The sequence below is a fragment of the Solanum lycopersicum genome, chromosome 11, assembly GCF_036512215.1.
Source record: "Solanum lycopersicum chromosome 11, SLM_r2.1".
Taxonomy (NCBI): domain Eukaryota; kingdom Viridiplantae; phylum Streptophyta; class Magnoliopsida; order Solanales; family Solanaceae; genus Solanum; species Solanum lycopersicum.
The window spans coordinates 4,712,910-4,723,326 of record NC_090810.1 but is presented as its reverse complement, the minus strand read 5'-3'; positions in this window follow the sequence as shown (position 1 = coordinate 4,723,326).

The following is a 10,417-nucleotide window of genomic DNA, read 5'->3' as shown; positions in this document are numbered from 1 at the left end:
GAATGTTCTTTCCTTGAGTTGGAGGTCTATCGGGAAAAGTCTTTTTACCCTAAGATATGGGTAAGGTTTGCTTTCACTTTACCCTTTCTAAGACCTCATTTTTTGGAATTATGTGAAGTATGTTGTTGAAACTTCTTTGATAAACTATTTCAAGGTCCCGGATTTGAGTTTGGGTGAAGCCATTTCTTTTCTTAAGTCGAGGGTCTATAAAAAATAACCTCTCTACCTTCATGGGTAGGGTAAGGTTGCATACACAACTCTTTTCGATCCCGCTTGTAGGATTATACTGAGTATGTTAGTGTTTCTTGAGTCTAGGGTCTATCGGACTTATCTTCATAAAGTAGTACAACTACGTATCACCCTCCTCAAGCCTAACTTGTGAAATTATATTAAGTAATGTTGTCACCTCATCTTCTCATTTCGTCGTTGCTCATTCCCGTTAGGCCGAAGTGTTTGGCCTTTCCTTCTCCGCGCCCGCTCAGGCTTCGATACGTTTTCCGAAAAAATTTGCTGAAATGCTTTCATAATGTACAGTGATACACCATCCAATGTAAGGAGTTTTCCCACTGACTTTTACCTATTATAGTATGTGACTTTTACTTGTGGATATCCTTAAGGTACCAATGATATAACTTAAATGTGTAGGGAGTTGGCAGATCAATACTTACAGTCTCGTTATTTTTACATTGATTTTTGGGTAATTAAGAGTCAATTTATAGGAATTAAGTGATTCTTTTTGTTTTTCGTGTGTGTTAGCCCATAAATATTTTAGTGAATATGACTTTCATATGATTTCTTTGTGAAACCTTTAAGAAATCCTCCTTGAGAAGCATTACGTATAGTTATCCAAGTCTATTTTGGGAATTTACGGGCAAATTGACAAGATTTAGGTGATTTTTCTAGTTATTCGTGTGTGTTAGCCCATAAATATTTTGGTGATACGACTTTCAGACGATTTCTTTGTGAAACCTTTGCGAAACCCTTTTCATAGTTCATTTTGAGACATCTATGGGCTAATTTATAGGAATTATGCCATTTTTTTTTTCATCTACGTTAGTTTATAGATTTTTTGTAATCAAGAATTTCCGAAACGAAATGACTGAAATTTTTCATAGAGGTCTGTGAAGATGTTAACAATGTACGTAGTTCGTCCCAAGTTCAAACGAGCGTATTTTCAAGTTCACACAAGCCCAAAAGCAAGTAAACACAAATTTTATCGATTTTCGTGTGTTATAGTTCAGAAAATTTTTGTGATCCGAAATTCTCAAAACGAAATGTCTGAAATTTTTCAAGGGCGTCTGTTAAAACGTTAGGAATGGACCCAGTTCATCCAACCGGGAAAACGAGCGCATCTTCAAGTTTAAACAAGCCCCAAAGCAGGTAAACGTAGATTTTATTGATTTTTGTATGCTATAATCCATGGATTTTCAAGGATCTAGAATTTTCGAAACGAAATGACCGAAACTTTTATTAGACGTCCGTTAAGACGTTAGCAATGGATCTAATTCATCCCGCGTGAAAAACAGACGCATTTTTAAGTTCAAACTAGCCCCAAAACTAGTAAACATAGATTTTGCTAATTTTTGTATGCTCTAGTCCATGAATTTTTTGTGATGCGGAATTCACGAAATGAAATGACCAAAAATTTTCACAGACGTTCGTTAAGACATTAGCAATGGACCCAGTTTGTACCGGGGAGAAATCAGACGCATTTTCAAGTTTAAACGAGGCCCAAAGCAGGTTAACACAAATTTTATCAATTTTTGTGTGCTATAGTCCATAAATTTTTTGTGACTAAAAAGAATTGACCGAAAGTTTTCTTGGAGGTCCGTTAAGACGTCAACAATATACGCAGTTAATTTCGCAAGAAAAACAGACGCATTTTCAAGTTTAAACAAGCTCTAAAGCAAGTAACGCAAATTTTATCAATTTTCGTGTGTTATAGTCAATGAATTTTTTGTGATTCAAAATTCCTGAAACGAAATGGCCAAAAATTTTCATGGACGTCCGTTAAAAACATTAGCAATGGACCCAATTTGTTTTGCGTGAAAAACAAACGTATTTTCAAGTTCAAACGAGCCCAAAAAAATAAAGAATTTTTTTATCAATTTTCGTGTGCTAGTTCATGAATTTTGTGATCTGGAATTTTCTAAATAAAAAGGCCAAAAATTTTCATGGACGTCCGTTAAAACGTTAGCAATGAACTCAGTTCGTCATAAGGAAAAAACATGTGTATTTTCAAGTTCAAACGAGTCCCAAATCAGGAAAATGAAAATTTCATCAATTTTCGTGTGCCATAATTATTTGTGATCCAGAATTTTCGAAACAAAATGACTAAATTTTTTCATGGAGATCTGTTAAGAGGTTAGCAATGTATGTGGTTCGTCTCGCGGGGAAAACGAGCGTATTTTCAAGTTCAAATGAGTCTCAAAGTAGGTAGTGTAGATTTTATCGATTTTCGTGTGCTATAGTCCATGAATTTTTTGTGATTCAGAATTTTCAAAACGAAATGGCCAAAATTTTTTATGGACGTCCTTTAAGACGTTAGCAATGGACACAATTCGTTTCATGTGAAAAACAAACGGATTTTCAAGTTCAAACAAGCCCTAAAACAAGTAAACGCAGATTTTATCTATTTTTATGTGCTATAGTTCATTAATTTTTTGTGATCTGGAATTTCGTAAACAAAAAGGTCAAATATTTTCATGGACATCCGTTAAGACGTTAAAAATGGACTCAGTTCGTCCCGCGGATAAAACATGAACATTTTCAAGTTCAAACGAGTCCCAAAATAGATAAACACAAATTTTACCGATTATCATGTGTTATAGTCCATGGATTTTTTGTGATGCGGATTTTTCGAAGCAAAATGACCGAAATTTTTCATGATGTCCATTAAAAAATTATCAATGGACCCAGTTCGTCCCACAGGGAAAAATAGATGCATTTTCAAGTCCAAAAGAGCCCTAAAGCAGGTACATGTAATTTTTGTCGATTTTCATGCGCTATAGCCCATGAATTTTTTTGTGATTCGAAATTCTCATAATAAAATGGCCAAAAATTTTCACGGAGGTCTATTAAGACGAAAGCAATGTGCATAGTTCGTCCCGCAAGGAAAAAGGGTGCATTTTCAAGTTCAGACACAAAAGAAGGTAAATGCAGATTTTATCAATTTGTGTGTGCTATAGTCCATGAATTTTTTGTGATCCAGAATCACCAAAAATGATATGGGTGAAATTTTTCATGGACGTCCTTTCAGACTTAGCAATTGACCCAATTTGTCCCGCGGAAAAAACAGACGCATTTTCAAGTTCAAACGAGTCCCAAAGTAGGTAAATGCAGATTTTGCCAATTTTCCTGTGCTATTACATTGTCCATGAATTTTTTTGATCCAAAATTCTCAAAACGAAATGGCCAAAGTTTTTCATGGACGTCCGTTAAGACATTAGCAATGAAATCGGCTTGTTTTGTGGGGAAATAAGGTGCATTTTCAAGTTCAAACGAGCCCAAAGAATGTAAACGCATATCTTACTGATTTTCGTGTGCTACAGTCCATGGATTTTTTGTGATGCGTAATTCTCGAAATAAAATAGCCCATATTTCTCATGGTTTTCTATTAAGACGTTAGCAATGGACCCAGCTCGTCCCGCGGGAAAACGAGCGCCATTCAAGTTCAAGCGAGTCCCAAAGCAGTTAAACGCATATTTTATCAATTTTCGTGTGCCTATGAATATTTTTGTAATATGACTTCTGAACGTTTTCGTTGCAAAATATTTACAGAAAACTTCTGTAGGTAGTTGGGTGAGCAACATGTACTGTCTCACCATTTTTAGAGTCAGTTTTAGGCATTTAGGGGACAATTTACATGAAGTAGTTGATTTTCTCCATCTTTCATGTGTGTTAGCTTATGAATATTTTGGTGATACGGTTTCTGGATCATTTCTTTGTCAAACATTTACGAAATCATTTGTAGGGAGTTGGGGTAGCATTACGTACGGTCTATTTTGGACATGTAAGACCAATTTATAGGAATTAATCTATGTTCTTAGTATCGCGTGTGTTAGCCCATTAATATTTTGGCAATATGAATCACAAATAATTTCTTTGTGAAACCTTTATGGAACCCTCTGTATGGAGATAGGGGTATAATACGTACAATTTCACCATCTACAAAATCTATTTCGGCCATTTAAGGGCCAATGTATAGGATTTGGTGATTTTCTTAGTATTTTTGTGTGAATTAGCCCATGAAAATTTTAGTGATACGGCTTCCAAACAATTTCTTTGCGAAACATTTGCAGATCCTTCCATGAGGAGTTAGGGAGAACTACAAATAGTCTCACTATTTTCGTAATCTATATTGGGGCATTTATGGGCTAATTTATAGGAATTACGTGATTTTTTTATATTTATTTTTCGTGTGCTTTTGCCTATGAATACTGGTGATATGACTTTTGAATGGTTTCTTTGTGAAATATTTACGGAACCTTCCGTAGGGAGTTGGGGGAGCAGTATGTACTATCTCACCATTTTAGAGTCAATTTTGAAAATTTAAGGGACAATTTACAAATAGGTAATTTTCTCAGTTTTTCATGTGTTAACCTAATTATATCAATTTTTCGTTTGTATATACCATTAATATTTTGGTTATACGACTTCAGATGATTTCTTGTGAAACTTTTACGAAACCTTCCTTAAGGAGTTGTGAAATAATTACGTACTCTCTCACCATTTTGAAAGTTTATTTTGGACATATAAGGTCCAATTAATAGGAATTAAGCGTTTTCTTAATTTTTGTGTTTTAAGCCATGAATATTTTTGTAAAATGACTTCCAAACGATTTTTTTGCAAAACTTCTACAGAATCCTCCGTGAGGAGTTGGGGGAAAACTATAAATAGTCTCACCATTTTCATAGTCCTTTTGTGTGATTTTCTCATATATATTTTTAATGTATTATCCAATGAATATTCTTGTTATATGCCTTTTGGATATTTTCTTTGCGAAATATCTATGGAACCTCCGTAGGGAGTTAGGGAGTAGTACGTTCTATCTTACTATTTTGAGTCAGTTTTAGACATTTAAGAGACAATTTACAAAAATTAGGTGACTTTCTTAATTTTTTCGTGTGTGTTAGCCCATGAATATTTTGGTGATATGCCTTCTGAATGATTTCTTTATGAAACCTTTACGAAACCTTCTATAGAGTGTTGGGAGAGAATTACGTATTGTCTCACAATTTTCAAAGTCTATTGTCAACATTTAGGGGCTAATTTACAGGAATAAGCCCATGAAAATTTTGGTGATACGATTTACAAACAATTTCTTTTTGAAACCTCAAGGGGAAGTAGGGGGAGCACTACGTATAATCTCATCATTTTCATAGTCTATTTTGAGGCGTTTATGTGCTAATTTATAGGAAATTATGCGATTTTCTTATTTTTTTTCGGGTGAGTTAGCCCATGAATATTTGATAATATGACTTTTAGACGATTTTTTTGTGAAATATTTACGAAACTCTACGTAGGGAGTTGGGGGGTGCAGTACATACTGTCTCACAATTTTTAGAGTCATTTTTTGATATTTAGAGAACAATTTACATGAATTTAGGCTATTTTCTCAATTTTCATGTATGTTAGCTCATCAATATTTTGGTGATATGAATTTTAGATGATTCCTTTTGATAACTTTTTGTAACCCTCCATAAGGAGTTGGGGGAGTATTACGTACAGTCTCACCATTTTCAAAGTCTATTTTGGTCATTTAGGGGCTAATTTATAGAAATCATGCGATTTTCTTAGTTTATCGTGTATGTTGTTAGTCCATAAATATTTTAATGATACAACTTTTGAATAATGTCTTCAAAACTGTTACAAAACCTCCGTGAGGAGTTGTTTTTTTTCATTTGCATTAGGTCATGAATAATTTGTTGATATTACTTATAGACGATTTCTTTGTTAAATATTTACAAAACCCTCTGTAGGGAGTTAGGGGAGCATTAAGTATGGTCTCACCATTTTTAGAGTCAGTTTTTGAACATTTAGGGGACAATTTATAAGAATTTTTTCTCAATTTTCGTATGAGTTAACCCATAAATATTTTGGTGATAAGGCTTCCAGATAAGTTCTTTCTAATATGTATATGGAACCCTCCATAGGAAATTGGAGGAGCATTATGTACAGTCTCATCATTTTCATAGTTCATTTTGGGGCATTTATGAGCTAATTTATAGGAATTATGTTATTTTCTCATTATTGTATTTTTCTTATGCATTAACTCGTGAATTTTTTGGTGATATGACTTTTGGGTGATCTCTTTGCGAAATATTTACGGAACCCTCCGTAGAGAGTTTGTGGAGCAGTATGTACTGTCTCACCATTTTTAGAGTCAGCTTTGGTCATTTAGGGGACAATTTACAGGAATCAAGCGATTTTCTTAATTTTCATATATGTTAATCCATGAATATTTTTGTGATATAATTTTTCGCACTATTTCTTTCTAAAACCCTTTTTTTTTCTTCAAATTTTAGAATACCATTTGATGTTTTGTGTGTACAATACTTTTTGACCTGATGGTCTATCGAAATTGTAATATGTATACATCTTTATTCATTTCTAACCCACTTATAATAGAACATTTGATTTAATATTATTGCTGTTATAAAATAGTTGTGGGCATTTCATGAGTAGCTTTTGCATATATCAAATCTTGTTTTATAATGCATAAAAACAGATTTACTTAGAAGATTAAATTATCCTGAATAATGACAATAATTACCTTTTCGTTCCAAATAAGTTGAGATCGATTGATATGAATCCTCAATTGATCATATTTTATATAGAACGACGATGAAGTCATAGTATATTTGACCAACTTTATATTTAAACACAACGTCAATATATAATTCAACTAAATCTTTTTTCCTTTTTAAAATATTTTTTATAAAAAAAAATCAAAATAGAATAAAAGCCAAATGGTATCCTTTTTGACATATTTTCATTTTAATAAATAATTACTGATTTTAGCGATACTTTTTATATATTACCATTTATAGCAGCATTATGTTAAGTATGTAATATGAATTAAAAGTGAATTTTATACGCAATATATATGAATTATAATTTTTTTTTGAAATATATTATGTTTATTTGGGAAAATTTTGACATATTGTATCATAAGTGTATTAAAATATGTGATAAATGTAGTATCAATTATTAAAATTTATATTATATGTGAATAATAAATTGTTTTTTTATAATATGTATTAAACTTGTGTTATAAATGAATTAAAAGTGATCAAGTGAAAAAAATGTTATTGTATAAATGATAAAGGGAAACTTACATAAATATACTATAATAAAAAAATATTTACCATTTATAGCAATAATATTTTTTTTTCACTTGATCACTTTTAATTCATTTATAATACAAGTTTAATACATATTAAAAAGAACAATTTATTATTCACATATAATACAAATTTTAATGATGAATAATACATTTATCACACATTTTAATACACTTATAATACAATGTGACAGTTTTTTACCAAACAAACATGATATATTTCAAAAAGCAATTATAATTCATATATATTGCATACATAATTCACTTTTAATACATATGATAGATTTAACAAAGCATTGCTATAAATGGTAATAAACAAAAAGTATCGCTAAAATCAATAATTATTTTTTAAAATGTATTAATTTATGTAATTTTTTCAATGATAAATTACAATATATTTATGTAAGTTTCCCTATTTTCGTTCTTGGATACAACTTCTGCCTTCGGCCCAATGTCCAAATTGGGCTGAGCTACAAAGTTTTAAGGAATAGCCATTTTAGAGCTTGTACTCATTGCAAAAATAGCCACATATTGAGAAGTTTGAAAATTAATTGTTTTTAGTAGGGAAATAATATTTAGATAAATATATCCTATGCTTAATGTGAAGACAAACTTTTTTGGCTTTTCACGATATTGTCATGAAGTCTCACTTGTTAGAAATTCAAATACGATCCTATTTTTCACAAACTCAAACTTTTTTTTTATGTAAACAATTGTTAATCACTATTCACGTTTTTTCTTTAAATCAATATAAATATTTGAACTTATGATTTGAACCCAAATTAATCAGATCATAAGCACGTATCAAATGTCAAGTGACGCAAAATAATTATTTTTTTTAATCTAGCATGCTAGAGTTCTTGAAAATTAAAAAAAAGGGTTTATTATAAATAAAAATTGCGATATGCATAGGTCACATGCATGTCTTACATAGTTTCCTTTATTCTTTTTCATTATTCCTCATATACAAATAGACAAATAAATTAAATAAAAAGTTCTTTTGGGTATTAAAAATTTTAAAAATATGGGGGGACAAGTCATATTCATGAGAACTTTCTTGAATCTACTTTTGAAAAAAAAAATGGATCAAAAGATGATGTAAAAGACTATGTTTTTTTGTCAAAATGATGTTCAATGAGATCAATCCTAGGTGCACCATCTTAAAGTAACTAACAAAATAAACTCCTTTTTTAGTTGTTGGAACTAATGGAGTTGATATTGAAAAAAGTGTCTATTTCTTACATTTACTCCTTCAAATGATAATGACACCTGGCTTTTTAAAAAAAAAAAATTATTCTGGGGTTCGATTCAATTTGTACATATCTCAATTAATTTTATAAAATATCTGTTAGTTTTCATCAACACGATTAGTACCATGTAACTCTTCTCAACAAGGTTAGATAGATCGGAGAAAAAATCACCATTTGATTTAGTTTTGCATCTCAAATATAAACATGAAATTTTATGGTTCTTAACTCATTTTATTAACCATTAAATCACGCTCCTAATGTTTGAAAGTTTTATTTTTAAGGAGTTGATGCAACTAATTTGAAATTATGATGGATATATATAAGAGGGAGAGGGATCTCGATCATTTGTTCCGTTAAACCAAGGATGAAGTTAGTTTATATATAAGTTGCATATACACGTTAATATAATAATTTTTATCATTTTGTACATGTATTGAAAAAATCACCAAGTATTTATAAATAAATCATATGAATCTAATTATAATTATATATACTATTAGATCGAGATCATCTTAAAGAATTTTAAAACTTCAAATCTTAGAATTATTTTTTTTCATCCATATTTTTGTACTTTTATCTAAAAATAAGTAGTCCTTAATAAATAAATAAATAAATAAAATTAACATGAGTCCGGAGCCTAAAGGGTATAAAATATTAACAAAAATACCAACGGTATATAAAATTTTATATTAATCAAAACGGCAAAATCGCTGGAACAACAGCGATTTCTGGAAAAAGCGAAATCGCTGATTTCGCAAAATGTGTTTTTTTTAAAAAAAAAAAATTACAAAAATCGCTGCCTTTTTTTTAAAAAAAAATTCTTTTTTAAAAAATAAAAATCGCTGCCTAGGCAGCGATTTTCTTTTAATTTCTTTTTAAAAAAATGAAAATCACTGCCTTTAAAAAAAATGAAATCGATGCATAGGCATCGATTTTCTTTTAAAATTTTCTATTTTTAAATGAAAATCGCTGCCTAGACAGCGATTTTAATTTTTTTCTTTAAAAAAATCACATTCTGCAAATCGCTGCAGTAGCAGTTCCGGCGGAGAAAATCGCTGTTGTTTCAGCAATTTTGCTGTTATGGTTAATATAAAATTTTATATGTCATTTTAAAATTTTTGTTAATATTTTATACCTTTTAGGCTCCGAATTCAAATTAACATATGTCTTTCTTCTTTCTTTGGCCACTTAAATCTACATCATAACAAATCCAAGGTTATAATCCTACCAAACTCCACAAAAAGTGCAACAAAACCCCAAAAGCAATGTGTTAAAAATTGATTGAGACAAGTAAACCATTTATCCAATCAAAATTTATAGTCATAAAGACTAATAATGAAAAATAGAAGGTGTATGTGTCTAATTGTTACCAATCAATGATCCATTTATAATATATAAAACAAAATGAAAATAATGAATATTGAATTTCTATACATTCCATAACAAAGTGACTCTCCAATCCCCATTTCACTTGTGAGGTCCCCAAATCCCATAATGGTTTGTACACTTTTGGCATCAAATGAGAAAGAAAAATGTAGAAACATGTAGTGTGGTATCATAGGATAAGACTTCACATAAAATATTAACAAATAAACTTTATATATACAGATAATATTTATAAAAAGATTATACTATAGCAAATGTACTTGATATGTTATAATAAGTTAATAACTAGACTTTAATAAGTTACCAAATTAAAATTAAGATAGACAATGCTAGCTAGCCATTAGTTAATTGTAATTGGATCCAATGTTGCTAAAAGATCTTGGAACATATACAAAGAATACTAATTAATTACTGCTAAAAGTATATATTTACAGAT